A 22,614-nucleotide genomic window follows, 5' to 3' on the forward strand; every position below is an offset into this window, starting at 1 on the left:
CACTACAGGAACATCTGGGGCTACCTACATCTTCCTAAGGTGTAGGCTACCCTTCTGTTTTTTCATAATCTTGTTCCCACAACCAAATGAAGGCAGCACTCATCATACATCCAGTCTACTTCCAACTTGTCCTTCTTTAACCAAACTCATTTTGTCAATTTTTGGTTGTAGGTGAGGAAGGGACTGGGACACATAAGACTATATATGAAGCTCATCAAATAGTGGAGCTCTGGGTATATTGTTTTAATTTTTCACTTAATTAAAATGACCTAACACCAGAATGCCAAAGTCATATGGTCACCTTGTTAATCACCACAGAGGCATCTAAGGACTACCATATTCTCAGTCAAAACCTATCTGCAATGCATAGTTTTTATTCTCTGATTTGGGGCCCAAGCTACATGGGATATGGCTGAACTTGTACAGGGGCAAAACTCTTCAGGTGCAACTGTACTGTGTAGTATGGTTAGTTTAAACAGTGTCAGGACCTCCAGAAAAGGAAAGTGACATGATTAACTATAAAATGACCCACAGGTGATTCTGATTTCCAGCCTACTTAACCCCACTCAGGCCTCTAACACCCCTCTGATACAGAGGACAGAACCAAGGCTTCAGAGTAAGGGAGACTTTGGTTCCTCACTCATCTCTGTCATCTTCTAACTACATGTTCAGAGCCAAATAACAACATTTCCATAACCTCAGTTTCACCCAAACTGTATGAATAACACCATCCTTGCCAGGTGGTTGCAATGATTATAAACAGTATATGTAGAACATCTGTCGCAAAGATCCTACCTGGGTTGGTGACTCTGACAGATGCAACTGAATAGACATATTCTCTTTCTTTTATGCCCCACTCCCAAGCCTTACCACTTCTATAAACAGGTGCGTTCATCATCCATTGCTGTGTGACAAATTAACTCAAAACTTAGTGGCTTGAAACATGTATTATCTCAGTTTCTATGGATCAGGAATCTGAGGGTGGCTTCTCTGGGTCTTCTGACTCAGGGACTGTCACAGGCTGCCATCATCTCAATGTACAACTAAGAAAGTATCTGCTTCCAAGCTCACTCCCACGCATGGTCACTGACAGGATTCAGTCCCTCCAAGCTTTGAGCTAGGGACTTCATTTTCTCACTAGCTATTGGCCAGAAACCACCCTCAATTCCTTGGCATATGGGCTTCTCCATAGGACAACTTTAAATATGTCAACTTGCTCCCCTAGAGCAAGCAATCAAACAAGAACCATGGAGTGGAAGAGAGTGCTAGGAAGACAGAAGCCACAGGCTTTCGAAATCTAATATTGGAAATGATATCCCATCACTTTTGCCATAATCCGTTCTTTAGAACCAGGACACTAAGTTCATCTCACATAAAAGAGAAGGGAATTACACAAGGACATGGAAACCAAAAGGCAGAGAGCTTTGAAGGCCATCTTAGTAGTGGGTGTACCATAGCAAAGATATTTTATCTTATTCTCCTTAAATTGATTATTTAGAGTTTAGGCAACGTAGAAAATAATACCTTCCTTCTAACAAGAATGCACCAACTCAACAGCTGAAAGAATCCAAGGCCATGCTTGACTGTGATCAAACTGCTTTCATTGAACCGACAAGAGCAGAATGGAGCTGGCAACATTCAAGGCCCGCATTAACTAGATAAGTGCCACGTTCCTAAGAAATATTGAAAAGATACACACAAGGCTTGTGTTTCTCATGAACTTCATTTATGAGCTAGACTAAGGCCCATCGTATTAGGCAGGGAGTGAAGTACAGCACATAACACATACCTTTATGGACAAGTCTTAAAATAGTGTCAGTTCTAACCTTTGTTTCAACTCTGTTCCAAGATATTTAGTCTTCATCAAGAAAATAATTCCAAGATAAGTTCCCAGATGAGTGTTCAGTGGATCAAGTTGCTACCTAACCTAATCCTGAATGCCTTCCCTAAAAATAACATCTAATCCAAGGAAATATTTGGAACTGTGGGAACATGTGTTAGGAATATTTGCCTTCTCTGGATGCATGAAGGAGAAATTGGTTTTTTAAAAATTTAGACTTTGATTTCTATTTCTGCTCTGCTCCCCTTTTACTTTACTTTTCTTTTCTTTTTTTTTTTTTTTTCTTTTTTTAATGGAGTTTTGCTCTTGTTGGTCAGGCTGGAGTGCAATGCCATGATCACAGCTCACTGCAACCTCCACCTCCCGGGTTCAAGCAATTCTCCTGCCCCAGGCTCCCGAGTAGCTGAGATTACAGGAGCGAGCCACCACACCCAGCTAATTTTTGTATTTTTAGTAGAGCCAGCGTTTCACCATCTTGGCCAGACTGGTCTCAAACTCCTGACCCTCAGGTGATCCAACTGCCTCGGCCTCCCAGAGTGCTGGGATTACAGGCATGAGTCACCGTGCCCAGCCTCTGTTCTCCTTTTTCTAACCCAGTCATGAATAGCTTTTGAGTGTGTATCACCTGTCATTTATTTTTTAATTGTTGTTTGTTTTTTCTTTAGAGACAGGGTTTCATTCTGTCACCCAGGCTAGAGTGCAGAGGAATGACATTGGCTCACTGCAGCCTCAACTCCTGGGCTCAAATGATCCTCCCACCTGAGTTTCCCCAGTAGCTGGGAATACTGGTGCATGCCACGAAACCTGCGAATTTGTTTATTTTTTTGTAAAGACAGGGTCTTGCTATGTTGCTCAGACTGATCTTGAACTTCTGGCCTCAAGCAATCCTCTTGCCTCGGCCTCCCAAAGTGCTGAAATTATAGGTGTAAGCCACCACACCTGGTCCATACCTGCTATTTCTGAGTGTGAGGAAGAAGCAAGGGAATCATTTTCTGAATCTTGTTTGGTCATGGCTGATAAATGAATAAGATACCTTGCATTGTTTCCATACCCTGCAAGATGAATAATTTTTTCTGACTAAAATCTGAAGAGATCCAAGAGATCTGAGTCCTCATTTTTGTACCTTATCAGTTAATGTCTTGATTATCACACATTTTGCATATCATCTTCCCTATTGACCTGAAAGAACTGAAAGCCATCCAAAGGGATAAAGCATTCAGAGTTCAACTCCTGCTTTACCTGTGAAATGAATTTGGCGACCACCCTCTGTGTCCCTTGCCACCACCTGAAGGCACAGTGCTAATTCCCTTACCTCCTAGCCTGAGGATAGATAAACCCTCACTTATGCTGCGGAAACCCTCCTCATCTTTCCAGATCTAGGTAAAGAGCTGATATCTGGAGAAGAGGACCCTGGTAAATTTTCCAACCAGAATCGTTTCCCACCTCCAGCCATTTTGGTACCTAATTCAATAGCCCTCTTGTAGCCTTGTAATAGATTTGTGTAAATGTCTGTCTCCTCCATTAGATTCTAAGCTCTTTGAGAGCCAAGACTGTCCCCTGGGTATTTGTAGTCCTCAGGGAGTACCTACAGGATATTTGGGACATGGTAAAAATGATTGAATATATTAAGTAAGCAACTAATATTTGACATGAAGGAATATTAAAATAACTTCAAGAATTAGAGGAAGTGAGTTTATAGAGAGTAACATATTCTAACTGTAGTCCATAATCTAAGGTATGAGTCAGACAACTGAACAAAGGCTGTAGTTTCATAGTTTTTAATTGATGATACATGTCAGTACAGATAGAGTTAGATCGTGCCTTTAAGTGCAGTATTAACACATGCCCCTTCATGAGAGGAATGTGTTCATCTTGAATGACTCACTTAGTGGGAACAGGACAACATGCCAGTTTGGGAGAGGCACTTTCATAATTCTCAAAATTAAGCTTCTCATTTTTACATAAAAAGAATACCAACCAAATATCAGAAAATAATTGCTTCACGAATTGTATTTCCATAGAATAGATTCTAATGCAATTTAGACTTCAGAAGCTTTGTCCAAAGGATACACTAAAGATATTTTACTAAAATAAGATGCCATAGTTTTCACATTACCATTTCTCCAGGGTATGTTGAAAAACTACTGAATATTCTGAAAAGAAACAAAAACACTAAAATTGGCTGAAAATGGGTAATAAAATTGCATCCAGCTTTTGTGCTATTATTATTTAATATGTATGGAGAGAAATAGTGCATTTATCCACGTTCTGAAAAGCAGTAATACCACTGTAAAAACGTGGATTCTCAATGGAATAGTCCCTAGAAATGTGTTACCTTAAATAATAACAACAGTAAGTGTGTGTGTGTGTGTGTGCGCGCGCGTGCGCGTGCACCAAGCACTGTTCTAAGCAATTTACATTTAATTTACATTTAATCCTCTCAAACCCATGGCATAGGTATTCTTATTATCCCCATTTTGCAGCTTTGGATACTGTAAATATGTCAATTCATAATCTTTAGGAAATTCTAGTGATAGGCATTGTGCTTTTATTATATTAAAACAATTCTGAAAAGCAGGACATTTTTATGCGAACATAATTCTAACTCTTCCTTCCCATAGGATGAACCTTGCCTAAGAGACTTCTTATTCTCTCATGCAAAGAAAATCTTGGTAGAACCGCTCCCCGTGCTCAGTCCTTCAAATACTGAGAGTGAGCAGTTAAGCTCAGCCTGGGCTCCTGCCTTCTGTGTTACATGCAGAATACAATGATTTCAATGACTAACCCTTTTCTCCTAGTACAGCATAAGCAGCCATAAAGTAGTACTTACCTGAAACTATTGATTTTGCCAAACTCAAATGAATTAATAGAATAATTCTATCAAACAATTTAGATGAACTCATTATTTAATTTTTATGTGAATTGACCATCATATTGGCACAAGTTCTTTACAATATGCCAGCAGAAATAAAAATGAGGACCACTAGTCACTTCATTATATAATGATTTTTTGAGCAAATATCTGGCATGACATAAGATATCTAAAAGTGTTGGATGAACAAAATGTCGAATAGAAACAAAAGGTAAGAAGATCATTGACATTAAACCTTTTTTGTGCTGTGTACATATCCCCTTTCCCTTTACAAATCCACTCTCCACACCCTCCCCTCTATTTCTGCCCAGGAGTCTACACTGCTTGCACTGCATCAAGGACTTCCCTTGACACTTGTGCTCCTGGTTGAATTTGGCCAATGGGGAGGCCATTCAGGAAAGCAGAAGGAAAAAGGAGAGAGAGGATGGAATACTCATTTGAAGTACTTATTTGGATGGTGCCTCTCAAACAAAACTCCAATTCCCATGAGATGCCTTCTCCAAACAGCTATATTTCTTAGCTTCTCTTTGCCCTTTTAGACCCAGGGCTGCCAAGTTTCCCCATTGCTGCTAGTCACGGAGTACTGCACTACTGCTTATAGTTTGACTTCACTCTATCCACGTGAACTCTCTTCAAATTACTCAGTATGGGTGGCCATCTACTTCTTCCCAAGGCCCTGGCTGAGACACTTTCATTCTTTTAAAAATATGTGGATATTTAAAAATATCCAACCAGAAGCACTAGTGTCAAGGGAAGTCCTTGATGCAGTCCAAGCAGTGTAGACTCCTAGGCAGAAATAGAGGGGAGGGTGTGGAGAGTGGATCTGTAAAGGGAAAAGGGATGTGTACACAGTACAAAAAAGGTTTAATGTCAATGGTCAACTTACCTTTTGTTTCTATTCGACATTTTGTTCATCCAACACTTTCAGATATTTTTTAAAAATATTTAAAAATATCCGATATTAAAATATCTATTAATATCAACTAATATATTAAAATAGACCAGCATCTCTTCTCAACTGTTCTGTGTTTGCATTATGTGTTCATTTGAGAAAGCAATCAGGAGACCTGGGTTCTAGTCTCAACTCTACCACTAACCAACTTTCAGATGATGAAGACTTCTGCAAGGCCACTGTCTTCTTAAGAACAAAATGGCTAGGTGCAGCAGCTCATACCTGTAATCCCAACATTTTGGGAAGCTGAGCCAAGAGGGTTGCTTGAGGCTATGAGTTAAAGACTAGTCTGGGCAACATAGTGGGAGGCCATCTCCACACACACACGAAGTTTGTAACTAGTCAGGTATGGTGGTGAGCAACTATAGCCCTAGCTACTCTGGAGACTGAGGCAGGAGGATTATTTAACCTCAGGAGTTGGAGGTTGCTGTGAGTTATGATTGCACCCAGACTCTGTCTTTAAAAAAAAAAAAAAAGACATTTATGCGGCCAACAAACATATGAAAAAAAGCTCGTTATCACTAGTCACTGGAGAAATGCAAATCAAAATCACAATGAGATATCATCTCACATCAGTTAGAATGGCGATCATTAAAAGTCAGGAAACAGCAGATGCTCCTACTGTTGGTGGGAGTATAAATTAGTTCAACCATTGTGGAAGACAGTGTGGCAATTCCTTAAGGATCTACAACCAGAAATACCATTTGACCCAGCAAGCCCATTACTGGGTATATACCCAAAGGATTATAAATCATTCTACAACAAAGACACATGCATGCATATGTTTATTGCAGCACTATTCACAATAGCAAAGACTTGGAACCAACCCAAATGCCCATTAATGATAGACTGGATGGAAAAAAGGTGGCACACCATGGAATACTATGTAGTCAGAAAAAAAGGATGAGTTCATGTCCTTTGCAGGCACATGGATGAAGCTGGAAACCATCATTCTCAGCAAATGAACACAGGAACAGAAACCAAACACTGCATGTTCTCACTTATAGTGGGAGTTGCACAATAAGAACACATGGACGTAGGGAGGGGAATATCACACACTGGGGCCTGTCGAGGGGCGGGGGGTTAGGGGAGGGATAGCGTTAGGAGAAACACTAATGTAGATGATGGGTTGATAGGTGCAGCAAACCACCATGGCATATGTGTACCTATGTAATAAACCTGCATGTTCTGCACATGTATCCCAGAACTTAAAGTATAATAAAAAATTAAAATTAAAAAAAGAATAAAATGTGCGTGGCAGCAGTCAAGGATGAACAAACCAATAAAAAGGAATCATATAGACTCTTAGAGACACCATAGGATATTTTTGTGTAACACTTATTAAGTGAGAAAACAGACATAGAAGAGACGAGAGACTTGTTCAAAGTTACTGCTGATGGGACAGCTTTTTGGTAGCAATCCTTGGATAAAGACTCCAGTTGCTTGACACTTCTTTCCACTCTCCTACATATTATTTTTTTAATTTAACAAACACATAGCACTTAATGTGTATCAAGCACTATTTTAAGCTCTTCACAAACGTTACCTCATACAATTATAATGTTATCTGCATTTAACAGGTGAAAAAACTGATTTTCAGAGAGGTTAAGTACCTTCTCCAAGGTCACACATCTAACCATGGCATGCAAAGTTGAACAGGGAGACCACAGCCTCCTCGCTGTTATCCATTGCGCTGTGCCACTTCTCTACACAACTGGTTCAGGTTATTGTTGACATGCTCTTTCCAAACTCAGGGCCTTTGCACATACTGATTCCTATCTGGAACATAGCTGACTGTTTCTCATTCCTCAGGTCTTACGTTTTTTTATTTTTCTTTTTAGAGACACAGTCTCACTCTGTTGCCTAAGCTGGAGGGCAGTGATGCAATAATGACTTACTGCAGCTTCCAAATCTTCAGCTCAAGCAATCCTTCTGCATCAGCCTCTGGAGGATCTAGGACAATAGGTGCTCAACACCATGGCTAGCTAATTTTTTATTTATTTTTTGTAGAAATGGGATCTCACAATGTTTCCCAGGCTGGTCTCCAACTCCAGGCCCCAAGCCTGCCAGGCCTTCTAAAGTGCTAGGATTACAGACAAGAGCTGCTATGTAGGCCAGATCGCATGTTAAATACCAAACCATGAAATAAGCCTTCTCTGACAACCTGATCTGAGCAGGTCTCCAACAACACCTTGTTCATTTTTCTGCATCAACATTCCCTATATGCTGCCTTCGTAGCACTTATCCCAAGATGTAGTTAAATAAATGTGTGTTTACTTCTTTCTGCTCTGTGCCCATCCTCCACTAGACTGTAAACTCCCTGAGAAAAGGGGTAAGTCTGCTCAATGCACGACTCTATACCTAGCACCCAGAGTAGGCACTGAGTAAGAAGTATATGTTGAATCAATTATCAAATGTGTTTTATAGAGCTATAATCTACGGTGTAGAATGTAGTTGCACAAATACTCTAATAAGGGCAAAGTTGCATATAAGTCCAAAGTTCTCAAATTCGAAGTGATTATAAGAAGCAGCTCTCCTCCTCCCCTTCTACCCCTTTTCTATGCTGGCTTTTTAAATGGGTATGATTCACCATGAGTAATGGTACCATCGCTGTCACCCCAGGCCACGGGGTTTTTGAAACAGTGCAGTAGGACCCCAGGTGATGCACCATCTAGGGAGATGCTACTGGTATTTAGTACACCACAATACACAATTGCATTAAAAAAGAATTTTCCTGCCTTAAATTTTTCTCAAGGTTTCACTTCCTCAGTTACCTCACTATCAACCCCAAAGAAAAAAAAAACCTATAATTACAGAGGGGTCATTACTTCTAAAATATTTTGATTATTTAATGATGCTAACATGCTATTAGCAATGAATCGCTTAGTTGACTGTGCTGATCTGAGGAGCAGGTGGGTTTAAGAAATGTTCTACTTCCCTTCTCTTCTTCAAACTTTATAGACTGGTGTTTCAATAGCAAGAATATCTCAAGTTGTGCTTTGGCCTCTCTTGCCGCAGTTCTGTTTTGACCGTTCTGTTTCACCCAAGTAATGGTCTTGTGTCCATGACTCCCAGGGATGGATGCAAATATCCATTGTTCAAGTCAAGATATATTTTTACCTGACAGCAACCTGCATTCTGTTCAGAGAAAAGATGCATTTTATTGTTGGTAAAGAGGTTGAGCTGTAACTTGTGGATGCACAAGTTGTTGGAGTATGAATAATTGATACTAGACATAAGTCCTTTTTATGGCCTCCATTCGTTATGGGAAAAATCCAATCAGGCAGCACTGTTTTCATGTCACCGGGTTTGAAGTGTGTCTTTGGAAATTAAAACATTGGCTTTTTACGTGTGCTGAGCATGGATTTAAGTGAGTTAGACCCTGTACCTGTAAGATAGCATTAACATTAAAATATTAAAGGCAAGATTTCTACTTAAGAAGAATGAAACAGAAAATTACTAAAATGGGTCCATTGATATCATGACATCTCAAAGCCCAAGTTTAAAAATAAAATAAGATTGGTAGGTTTCATAGGAAGAAGATGATAACCTCTTCCCACAAGTTATCAAAAAGTAAGCTTGGTATGTTTGTGAACACCCTTTTTAGAATCGCTTTCATTCATTTATTTCATTCATGCCGGCATTTATTCAATCAACAGATTTTTATTGGGAACTTACTGTGTCAGACACTAAATGCTGGGGGTATAGCAATGAAGAAAATTGGCATGATCCTTTAACTCATAGAGAATACAGTAAATCTCTATGTACGGTACATGAAAAAAGGTCACTACAAAGTTAATTCATCAAATTCAATTGTAGGAAGTGCTGTGAAGACACATTAGTACAGGATGCAACCTTAGAGGTCATTAAGCGTGACCCTGTGATCTCAAAGGTGAGAATACTGAAATTGTGGGAAGTGAAAAGTCTTAGCTGAATGTAGACAGAGAATACAGCAGACCCACTGGTCACACTAGTCAACATAGATGAAGTAGATGGAATCGTCTCTAGACATCAAGTTGACGAGACCATCAAAAGGCAAAATTCATTTGTACATTTGCTTTGGCTAAAGTCAGGCTCATAGATAATGTCATCTAAAGAGTTGTCCTTAAGAACATGTACCTTCAAAGTCTGACAATCTGAGAGGCTTTCATTTCCTGTTTTAATGTAACCAATAATGATTGTTTTCATTTTGTTTTGTTTATTAAACCTATTAGTTATACATCTATCCTTTACTCACTTGTCTATTGGTTAGTTGGTTGGATGTAGCAAGGCTCAACTATTTCACAGTAGTAAAAGTCCTTTATAAAGACACAGATCATCAATTCAGTAAACAAGGAGATGAGTTGTGCTATATAGGCCTAACTTTGTTAATATTCCTTCATTCATTCAACAAATACTGACTGAGCACGTTACTATGTGTCAGCCATGGTCCTAGAAGCTGGAGATTTTTCAGGGAACAAATAACTCCCTGGAGTTTCATTGTGATGGAGGAGAAGAAAACATAAACAAATAAATAGTGCATCGATCAAAAAGCTCTGAGAGAAAAGAGCAAGCTCAAAGGAGAGTAACAGGATTGGGAAACCAAAAGCCTGGGTTTTTGATAGGATGATCAAGGAACTATTGATACAGTGCCATTTAAGCAGAGAACTTAAAGAAGCAAGAAAATGAGACTTGCCAGTATCTAGGACAAAGGTATACCTGGAAGAGGAAACAGCAAAAGCTAACCCTCTGAGGTAGGGTAGCACTCAGCCCATTTGAGGAAGAGCAAGGAGGCCATTGTGGCTGAAGCATCGTGAGTGAAAGGAAGAGAAGATGAAGATAAGGTCACATAAGTGTCAGAACACAGGTCATGTAAAGCCTTGTAAGCCATGGTAAGGATTTTGGATTTTATTCTGAATGAATTGGGAAGTCAGTGGAAGATACTGAGGCAAAGAGTGATGTATACATATAGATATATAGTACATACTTATAGATGCTCATCAACTTCTAATACTAGCTACATCCAGATAAATCCACTGTAAGTTGAAAATATTGTTAAGTTGAAACGTAGGGTTTAAAAGCTAGATGACGAGTTGATGGGTGCAGAAGACCACCATGGGACACGTATACCTGCGTAACAAACCTGCACATTCTGTACATGCATCCCAGAACTTAAAGCAAAATAAAAATTTTAAAAAAAGAAAATGCATTTAATACACCTAACCTACCGAACCTCATACCTTAGCCTAGCTTACCTTAAACATACATATATATGTGTGTGTATATATATATACAGAGTTACTATAATGTGTGTTTGTTTCAAATGACAAAATTGTGTAAGATATATCTCTTTGCTGCAATATATAACACTTGTATTAAGATATTGCTCTTAAGATTCCAAAATGCTCTGATTTCTATAACTGCATTTTTATACTCCTGTTACAGATGCTTGATGGTGGCACATGAGAGAGAGAGAGGTGCAAAACGAAGATATAGGATTAAGGCACATTTGCAAATACACAGCCTGATACCATTTCAAATTTGGTCATGGTTATCTGTCCCATCACAACATACATTAACGTCCCAGCGAAGTGCTTCTTCTAGCACATCTCTAGTAGACACGTACATGTGATAAACAAAAAAGAAAATCTTGGAAATCAGGTCATTGCCATGGATCTTGAAGGAGTTGGAGGTGTAGCTGGGTTGTTGAATAGCAGCTGGGGACGGCTGCTAGAGACGTGGTACTGGAATAAAATTAGGAGTAATTCAAAGTAGAGTGTTATTTTTTTACTTCAAAATGTCTCCTTGTGCCTGGAGAATGCTGGCAAAACTGTAAGCAGCCCTTCTCAGCCTATCCACCAGAAGTATACCCAGAAATAAAACTTCCCAGCACAAGATTAGGTCTCGAAAATTTATTTTCATTTTTAAAAATCCTTGGGTCTTCCCTTTGGACTTTCTACTAGCCTGTTTGCCATTTCCTGGACTGGAGAATTGGGTTCTTTGTATGGTTCTGTCTACGCTTCTGGATGCTTATGACCCATATGATACTACACAAAGATTCACTGCTGATTTCATTCACTGTACAGATAGGGACAAGAAGGGTTGTGTCAGATAACATAAAAGCGAGGGCTGATAAGGCTGTGGTTTTTACAACTGTTCTTATAGAATATTTTATTAGTTTTCTTCCAGAACTGAGATGTCCCATAGCACATGAGGCCTTCCACCTCCTAAGGGGATTGCAATTTGTGGGATATTTAATATTTTTGGAAGTAACGTTGAGCAAAGCTAAAGGAAAAATGGTAAATATTATTTTCCTGTGTGAAGCAGGCTTACTGTACACAGCTTACCATTTTCTCTGAGTCCAGTGAGACAGAACACACTCATACAGAACAAGTCACATGAAGCAGATTTATTACTTACAGACAGGCAGCAAAGGAGAGCAAAAGCCTAGGATTCATTACAAACCAGTTCCCCAAGTCTCAGGAAAGCTGCTTGGGACAAATGGAATCTTGACCATGCTGTGTGACTCTCCACTTGCTCGGCAGCTGAGGGACCCTGAACAGCAGGCTGCCCTGAGTTTATTCCCTAGGGTCAGGTGAATCACTGGGCTAAAGCTTTGGAAGACATGCTGCTTCTAGTGGAGGACTGGAATAGAACCAAGGCCATTTCAGCCAGTCCCTCCCTATCTCAGGATTTTATAGTCCCAGCACATTCTACAGTTACTATTGAGAATGACTTTAATGCAAGTCTGTTAGAGTGTCAAAAAAATTTTTTTAATAGAAAAAAAGGAACTACCAGTGAGGAAGTGCGGAGAACTGGGTCAGTCCAAGGCCACCCGTACAACTGTCATGCATGTGGTTCTTCCCCTTTAAAATGAATTTAAGGAGTGTGTATGCTTCCAAAGTTGGAAATGTTTAGTCTATCACCATGAATATTCAATTATCTCTACATTTCCCATGACCAGTAATTAGCTGTGTGTCTGATGCTTATTTAAGCATTCATAATAGGAGATGGATGTGGATATGGTATCAAAATATAGAGAATCCATTTTATATTTATGAATGTAAAATCATGGCTCGTTCCCAAATTAGTCAATTACAAAATTAAACTTACAAATCAATCAAATGTCCATGTCAGTTACTACATTTTAATCTCTTATACTCATATAACAATCAATGAGAGCCTCAAATCTAAAAATAGCAAGATTTTCATCATAAGATTAGTGTTTTCCTTGAGTCAATAGTTCATGACATTTTTTAGCTTTCTCTAAAAGCTACTCCTATAAGATGAGCCAAAGTAAAAGAAGATAAACGTGGACATTTTACAGAAAGCTGCTATCTTTATAATCAAGCTTCTTTTTCTGAAATAACGATGTTGCTTTCTAACTCTGAGCCAAAATAGAATGAATCAGGGGTTCAATGATTATATTCTAAGGACATAATGCTATTTTGATCCTGCCTTAAAATTTCCTGTTTTATATTGCAGACTGACATAAAAAAAAAATACACAAGATCTTCAATACATACAGAATGAAAATTAATTGAACCCAATGTTGAAATTACTAAACCATCCTATTTCCTAAGATATAGCCAATGAAAAACAAAATATTCTAATTTCCCTGAAAAAGGGCAAGGGAAGGAGAATGGAGCTTATAAAGCTCTAACATGCTTGAGAAGGATGTGGACTACTGCTTCCAAATATATGTTTGGAACAGCTAAACAAACTGACATGGTTAATAAGTTTTCTCTTAAGCTCTCTGCACGTGATTCAGTCTCAACTACCGATCCCTAAACAATTTTTATTTGTCTAAAAACGGTGGAATATTTTTTAAAAAGATATAGCTCAAACAAAATTTTGAGGTTTTGGTTTATCTGTGACAGCTGCCTTTTTCCCCTAACCCTATGGTGCATAACTGCTTTCAATACCAATGATAATGAAAGATGATCTTGATTATTTTCCCTCTTCCGTGACATAAATTCTTCCAGGGATTGGTCTAGAAAGGATGTGAGATGTTTGTGTGTGTGTGTGTGTGTGTGTGCACGTGTGTGCAGTGGCCACATGTGGACTTCGAAGTTAGTCAGAATTGGATTTGAATCTCAGCCCAACCACTTACAAGACCTTGTTGAAATTACATAATTTCTCTGAACCCTAATTTCCTCACTTGCAAATTGTAAGCCACTTAGTATCATCTGGTGCTTTGATTGTACTTCCAAGAGCTATCTGTGATGGCTGACTCTACGTGTCAACTCGACAAGACTATGGTGCCCAGTTGTTTGGTCAAACACTAGCCTTGATGTTGCTGTGAAGGTATTTGTGGATGTGATTAACATTTACGATCAGTTGATTTTAAATAAAGATTATGCTCCATAGTGTTGGTGGGCCTCATCCAATCAGTTGAAGGTCTCAAGAAGAAAGACTGAGGATTCCTGAGGAAGAAGCAATTCTGCCTCAAGGCTCCAACATAGCAACTCTGCCTGAGTTTTCAGACTACTGGCCTGTCTTACAGAATAGGGACTTTCCAACCCCGAAGTTCACATAAGCTAATTCCTTAAAAATGAATCTCTCTCTGTATGCACACAAACACACACACACACACAGATATATACCCTATTGGATATGTTTTCTGAAGAACTCTAATACATTCATACTGTTGTTATGATGATGAAAGGAAAAGTTCTGTGTGGTGCTAGATACTAAGTATGCAGTAAATGTTGGTGTCTTACTGCTTTACCACCTCCTCCCAAAATCTTATAGGCAGTTCACTCATACGGCTATCTCTAAAAGAAAATTGACCTTATTCTTTGATCTCAGGAGAGTCAGGGAAGGGAGGAGAAGGAGAGAGAATCACAAGGGATAGATGCTCCCAAAGGAAATAGTTGATCTGTCTTTTGCTACAATTTACTCAGAAAAAGCTTCCTTGGACAGAAAAACATTAAAGCCTAGTGTGTCATTTAGCCTAGGCTGGATCTCAGTCCACCAGAGGAGAAGGCCAGATGCCGGCTGGAGTCACTATATTCTAAATGAAAGCTGTCAGCCTAGTTTTTGGACGCCATCTCACATCAAACTCAGGACCAAACTGTGCTTCACTTGGGCTCTGGCATCTAAAAAGTACGTGGAGAAAAAGGATTCAAAAATAACTCCATCAGGAGAAACATGGCAAAGCGAGGCTAAGGTTCTTCTTTGTTGCTGAATGTGATAAAAATAATGCAATACATTAAACACCATCCCCATTCTTTATTTAAATTTCTAAGGGAGAAACTTATACCAAAGTCAGTTCAGTTACAGTGCTGATGCTGTTCTCATAAGACAAATTGATACCGTCTTACTTCTCAATAACTGGACAAATAATTCACTCTCTTATCTCTATCCAGCCTCTCTGACAACTTTCTATAATGGGTTAAACCAATTTGTACTGGAAAAACATTTAATTTTATGATCATTGCTTCAGAAAACACAATCACAAACTTCTACAATCAAACTAAATCAATTCCAGACCTCAAAACTTTTGGCAGCCTTCTTAATAGATTGAAAACCTATTTTAAAATATATGTGTCTAGTGAAGAAATGAGCATCAGGTGCACTCAGGCCACAGAAGAATGTAAATTGGACAGCTCTTCCTGGAGGGCAGCCTGGTAACACACACCAAATTGCAAGATGTGCATAATATTTTAACTCCATGCTTCCACTTGGAGGAAACTGTCTACAAGAAATAATGGTACAAATATGCAAAGATGTGTGCATTTGAATTGTAATGGCTATGTCAAATATGACACAAGACAAAAATCAACAAAATCATGCATCAATAAGGATCAACTCATAATGACCATGCATTCAGTGAAACATGATACAGCTGCCACAAGTGAATCACACAAAACTACTTTATGTCCACATTATATTATATTACGTAGAAAAAAAAGAGAATTTATAGTGTGCTCCCATTTTGCATTTAACAGCAATTCTATCTGCATATAAAATCCAGAATACTTTTATCTCTGGGTTGTTGGATGAAAGGGTACTATTATGTCTGTTTTGAAATTTTTATTACTTTCTGAACAAACAGTCCATTAAATTTTATAACCAGAAATCAATAGTTATGTAAAATACTTATCAATTTACTCTAGGTAAATTAATAAAAAATATTTATTTTCACATATTTTAAGGGGAAATTTTGATTGGGGGAGTTTCAGAAAATTGGTAATTCCTAATGAGAGGCATAAGCAGAGGAGAATTTTTTTCAGATTGAAACAAAACAGAATTCTGTGAAATCCAGAGAACCCACAGGAAAATATTTAAATACTCATAACCCCACATATAAGGATTTAGGCTGAGATCTATGGTACTATGCAGTACATTCCTCAGTATCTCTAAATTGGTGGAGGAGCATGAGCAGCCTGCCAATGAACGACTGAAGTATCAGGAGGACCAACTCCAAGCACTGTCTGCCTGTCACCGACTCTATTATGTGCAATTTGACAAAGCTTTTGTTATCATCTCCGCTGGAGCTATTTTTACATTGTAAGTTTGTGTACCAATTTCTCTCTGGGTATTTTTCCATTGATTCTCACAACAAACCCTTCTAAAAAGGAAACTCAAGCCAGATATGTTTCAACATGTGTTCAGTGGTAAGGAATCCTCATTTTAGAAGAGAGATGATGTGTGAACAGGGAAACACCTCTCATTTGTCTACTAAGACAACAAACTAAAAGGGAGTAATCTGACTTTCTGCTCAAGGACTCCACTGTGAATAGAGAAGCACAATAAATACAGCTTCATCTAGCTTGTCTGAAAAAGTGATAGTAAAATGAAATATAAATAATAAAATTAATAGAGAATACGATGATAAAAGGTAATAGAAAATTTAGCAGACCCTGGAGGCCCCTTGCTGCGTTAGTCCTCGAGGTTCTGCATAGTTGGGAGGTGGAAAATGGTCCCTGGGGAGGAGCCAGGGTAGAGTGGGAGAAGAATCTGGAAGACTGAGTATAGCACCTAACTGGTAAATGGTATGAAATTATTTTCATATTTTAGCAGTGGTACAGCCCCTCATTCCCAGGGTACACCATTGTTTTTTGCAGTTGATACTGAGACTAGAAGGCATGCCTTAAGTCAATGTTTCTCAATGCATATTCCTTTAAGCTAGTGATTCTAAAATGTGTGTGTTTTGCTTTCCAAAGGATGTTTGGCAATGTCCAGAGGGCATTTTCTTGGTTGTCTCAACCTGGGGAGAAAATATCAGCATCTAGCCGGTAGACAAGAGAATCCTGCTAAAAACCCTACAGCTCCCACAATAAAAAATAATCTGGCCTAAAATGTCAATAGGGTCAAGTTGAGAAATATTCCTTAAGCTCTATATATAAAAGTTACAATAAATTCTTCTAATTATTTTTCTTGACTGGATTTATTGATATTTCAATGACCAGAATAAATATTCTAATCCAACAGGACACAACACAAAAATAACTTGGACACTGCTAATATCTATGCTTGTCATAATGTGAACTATATATTTTTTTTTTGCTCTTGATAAAACACAGGAAACCTCAGGCTAACATCCTCAGATTAGTTCAGACATGCCATTGAAGAATTATGTTCTATTTGCAAAGTCAAAAATGCCATGCACGGATTCTTTTAGAAAGCCTTCCTGTTCACGAAACATAGTAGTACGTTATTTCCTGCAGAGATCTCAGAAGATTAGACTACTAACACGAACGTGTGAGATGAGTAAATTTTGTCACATGTAAAATTCCTGAGACAAGATGCTTAAAATTCCTGAGGCAAGATGCTTTAGAAACCTTGACCTAAAGGCCATTGGTTCTTTGAATCCACTTCAGCGATCTGAATGCGTGTGTTTGTGTGTGTGTGTGTGTGTGTGTGTTTACCAACAATCACAGATGTGACATTGCTGAAACATGAGTTTGCAAATGTGCAGTGTGGCATCAATAGAGAGAAGCTTCCGTCTATACTAAAAAGAGGAAGGCTCAAATGCTTCTTGAGAGGAAATGTTTCACAGTCCTAGAATTTAGTATTCTAGCATTTAGTATTCATTAGAAATAGCTATTGGAAACTAGGTATTTTTTCAGGGTTTATTTTAAGTAATAGTGAATTTTAAAAAGAAGAATGGTGTCTGCCTGAGGAGACACCTGAATAAAAGGTCCAAAGACATATTTTTTTTCCTAAGGATTATGTCAAAAAACCCATCCTATTTTTATTAATTGTCATTAATTTGTCAGTGGTACAATCTGAAGTTGGAGAGTACTTTGTAAAGAGCTTATCCAAGGCTAACTCTATTTTGGATCAACCCATCATTCTTCATGCTTAGGAGAAAGACCTTTGCACAATTTGATTTTGTCCAAGTTATTCACAGAACCAACAACGCATGTCCAGATACTTCAAAAATTGGCACTTCTCAAAATAATGAGTAAAAAAAAAATGGCCATTTTAAATTATGTTTGCTCCTGGAATTTTTTAGCCATTTCCACAGTTGTAGAATTCCAGATGTAAGACCCATGGTTAATTTTCATGACAAGGCATCAGCAGAAGGCAAGTTTACAAAAAGAAGTTGAAGTCATACTTTTTTTTGATATATCAGGATCTAAGTAAAAAAATAAAGTATAAACCAGTTTTCAACATGACCAAAATTTGAAAATGTCCACCACACTTTTCTCCAATAAAAGCCCATTAATTTGCACAACAGTGTGAATGTGTTTAATGCTACTGAATTTGTACACTGAAAAATGATTAAAATGGTACATTTTTTGTTATGCATATTTTACCACAATAAAACAAAAAAATCCTACTAGCAACTACTAAGAAAAGTCAGTCCATGGAGTAAAAATTTTCAAAATGAGTCTCTTTCTAGAAACAGAAATGTATTAAAATTTGAATCTGTGCTAGAATTTCAGCATCAGTAACAGTTTCCTGCCCCCTCTTTAACGTTCATGGTGCTGTGCATACTCAGACCAAAATGGTCCGTGTTTTGAATGTCTCGTATGCCTTTTCTCATGTTCTTTTGGCTAAAAGTTTTTTACTGCCACTGTCACTCAACAACAACCTCATTATCTCAGGTGTAGCCTCACAGCACCTTTCCTCAGATGCACCATTCAGCTGTCAATCCTGCTCTAAGGCCTCCCCACTGCTACTGCCTGGTAGACCTGTGGAAACTGTTCAGCCATTCTGATACATGTGCAGCACTGGAGGCATGAGGAAGTTATCACCACATGGGAAAACAGGAAACTCTAAGACACATTCTCCAAAGCTTATCAGAGGGGCCCCTTCAGATCACACAAGGTTGAAATCAAGATGTTGACCAAGCTTGACTCTTATTTGGAGGCTTTGAAGGAGAAGCCGTTTACTCCAGTGGTTGAAGGAATCCAGTTCTACGGCAGCCACAGGGTGGAATTCTCATTTCTTTGCTGGCTGTCAGCCAGTGATCACTCTCAACAATTTGAGGTTGCTCTCTGGTCCCTGCATGTGGGCCCTTTCGTCTTCAAAGACAGCACACTGAATCCTTCTTACACTTCACATCCCTCTTACATTTCCTTCTGCCACCAGCCACAGTATATTTATCTAAATAGATATGTAGATATTTATCTATATAGATATGTAGATTTCTATATCTATATAGATACAGTTATGTATCTATATAGATATGTATATAGATAAGTAGCATAGACTAAGGCTGGAAGGACACCCAAGGAATAAGTGGCACTGTGCTTTCCAGAAAATGAGCCTCAGTGGCTGGAAGATAAGGTTGAAGAGAGAATTTTCCATGAGTACTCTTTTATGACTTTTAAATGTTAAACCATGTGAATATATTGCCCATTTGAAAATTAAAGTTAAAATTAAAAAGAAATGCAATTATCTGTCATTGATGTTATAACATCTTATTGATATGAGAAGAGCTAAATATTGAAGCTGATTCCAGTCATACAATTTGATTTTTAAAAAACAGATGTAGCAGGGTTGTCGTTTTGAGAAATTATCTAAGCAATTTAAGCTTGTCATAGATTATCTGCCCATAAAAGATGCCTTTTATAGAGGAAATAGTATTTCAGAAAGCAATCATCGTGTTATCTGGTTACATTTTAGACAGTATATGTCAAAAATGTTGGAATATAAAACTGTTGGTTAGAAGTTATTTCTGGTGCCCTCAAATTGATTATAGCTCAAAAGTGGTGGAAAAGTGTGTGCCATACATCAGACTATGAAACTAACAGACAAAGGCATTTTGCTCTTCTGTGAAATGTTATACAGAAAGCTTGGTCTTGAAGAACATTCCAGGAAGATTTCTGTGGTTACTTCAGAGGAAGAATTCCTTGATTTTGGTAGGGCCTCTTTTCAAAATAGCCCTATGTGCTTCCAGTGCCATATTGAATTTTGGCTACAAAACTCACAATTAGTCAGCTATTAGCAAGATTTGTATTGCCTGGAAGTATTTTTTACTTTGACCTTCTCTCTTTTTCCCTTTTGTGGAATTTCAGCAATTTACAGATAGGAAATTTATAAGAGCAGTTGTTACAATCCCCTATAAGCAAAGAGATAGCTGAAAAGCATATATCAGTCTCTAAGATGAACGAATAGGAAAATTTGAAGAACCAGGCCACTAAAACTTGCTAGATTTTTCATTCTTCCACGTGTATATTCCATGAACAGCAATGAAAGTCAGTCCTGCTGGGCTGTTATTGAAGCAATGACACAAAACTTTCAGAAGTCTCCCTTCAGTCCAGACTGGAAATTCCAATAATTGATTTTTTTTTTCTAGGAGACATAAAGCTGAAATATGATGACTTTCTAACATTTTCTTAAAGTACTAGTTTTCTGTCAAGTCCTTTGTTCAACACGGTATTGCCTATTTGAAGAATTGGATCTACGCCCATTGTATGAGTTTTTATGCTGTGTAACAAATGATCACAAATTGAACAGCTTAGCACTATAATCCACTTATTAGCTCACAGAACTGTAGATAGGAAGCCCAGATGGGCTCAGTTAGGTTCTCTGCTTCAGATCTCACAAGGTTGAAATCAAGATGTTGACCATGCTTGACTCTTATTTGGAGGCTCTGAAGGAGAATCCACTTGTTCCGGTGGTTGAAGGAATCCAGTTCTATTGGCAGCCACAGGGTGGAGGTCTTATTTCCTTGCTGGCTGTCGGCCAGTGATCACTCTCAGCTCTTAGAGGTTGCCCTCTGGTCCCTGCACGTGGCCCCCTCCATCTTCAAAGACAATACGTTGAATCCCTCTTGCACTTCACATCCTTCTTACATTTCCTTTTGCAACTGGCCAGAGAAATCTCTGGTTTTCAATGACCCATGATTAGATTAGGCCTACCCTGATAATCTCCATTTTTCCACACAAAGCACCACAATCATGGGAGTGATGCCAGTGGCAAAGGTCATCAGGACCATTTTAAATTCGGCCCACCACGCCTGCTAATGTCCTCTTCTGCATTCACCATAGAGTGAGCACACAAATTGTGATTTAAGTAAATGTGGTCTTTAGGACTTGCCATTTATGTCTAATTACCAAATTCACAACAATAATTCTGCCTATCAACAGGTCTGAATCAAATCAACTCTTTGTAAGTTCTATGGGATACTAATGCCATATTCTGTTCATTCATAGGAGTTAAAGTTTTAGGTACAACAGTCAATGGTAAACAAGGGTCGATTCCCATTCCCCTTACCCACATATATATGCCTAGGAGTTATAGTTTTAGGTACAACAGTCAATGGTAAACAAGGGTCGATTCCCATTCCCCTCACCCACATATATATGCCATATTGGAGGTTTTGTTTTGTTTTGTTTGGGGATTGCATGTTCATTTAATCACAGTCTAAAATTTTTCCTGAAAACATGATGATAAAAGTGTACCAGGATTATGAATACTACAATATTCTAGAATTCTACAGGGCATAACATGATGTATTCTGGTAAGCTCTCTGTGAGTCAGGATAGTTGAGTTATCTGTGGTAAAAGACAAAACACACCTCTGCCAAGACTAGCTCAGCAATCAGAATGATTAACTCCGAGTGCAGAGCTTGGACTTGACTAAGAACTGGAAACTTACTAACTTAAGGGGCAAGTCTCCTCTCAATCTCCAGCCTCATATTTAATTGGAGAACTGTGTTAATTCGAGATGCAGAACAACTTGAAGGGAAAAATGTGGAAACTGTATCCTCACATTAATTCTATTCTAAGTACAATGGCTTCCTTTTCTGATGGTCTCTGCTATGTTTTAAGCAAGCATGAGATATGAAAGTCCGTTTTATAGGAAGATTAATCAATGAAATTTCAAATAACCAGTTCACTTAGTGAATTTAATTTTCTACTCACATAATCTAGACTTACAATGAAAACTTACAAGAATCTTTTTGTGCATAAAACATGGCTATAATATTTTATATTACATTACAGAATTTTATTGCTTTTTCTGCAGCATCCTTCTAAAAGTAGTATTAACTACTTTTTTTTTCATTTTACACATGGGAAAACTGAGACTAGAAGGTGGATTTGATATGCCTGACTCACATGGTGTGACAGTACAAGAAAATATATAAAGATTTTCAACTTCCATTGTGACCACAAAAAGAAGGTGGTTTACTTGCACAAGACCAAACTACAGGATACGCTTTTTCTTTTTTTTTCACTTTCTGTGTTTTACTGATCAGATAGGAATTTAGTCTCGATATAATTACAAAATATAATATGAGTTGGATTAAACCGAAGAAAATGACAAAACTAGGCGTTTTTAAGCCTAACAGAAAAGCAAAGAACCACCACGCAATGCACCTACCCTAAAAATTGCACTGTTGGTTCCTCTCACAAGTGTTAGCCCACAATATTTCACAGGATATATCATCACATGCTAGAAGAAAGCATAATTAAGATTGCCTGCTGGCATTACCCTATGTTATATAATCAGTTTATTCAGAAGCCCCACTTTGTCTTCCGAAGGTTGATTCAGGAGCTTCTTAAT

The 22,614-nt window shown here is 38.2% G+C and overlaps 1 long non-coding RNA gene across 6 annotated transcripts in view; it reads right to left on the bottom strand.

The window, feature by feature from the left end:
• LOC103217700 (uncharacterized) overlaps window positions 1-22,614 on the bottom strand; it is a 326,662-nt gene that overhangs the window by 39,629 nt on the left and 264,419 nt on the right. The gene's annotated exons all lie outside the window — the stretch shown is intronic.

This window comes from Chlorocebus sabaeus, chromosome 2 (assembly GCF_047675955.1).
Source record: "Chlorocebus sabaeus isolate Y175 chromosome 2, mChlSab1.0.hap1, whole genome shotgun sequence".
NCBI classification, from domain to species: Eukaryota; Metazoa; Chordata; class Mammalia; order Primates; family Cercopithecidae; genus Chlorocebus; species Chlorocebus sabaeus.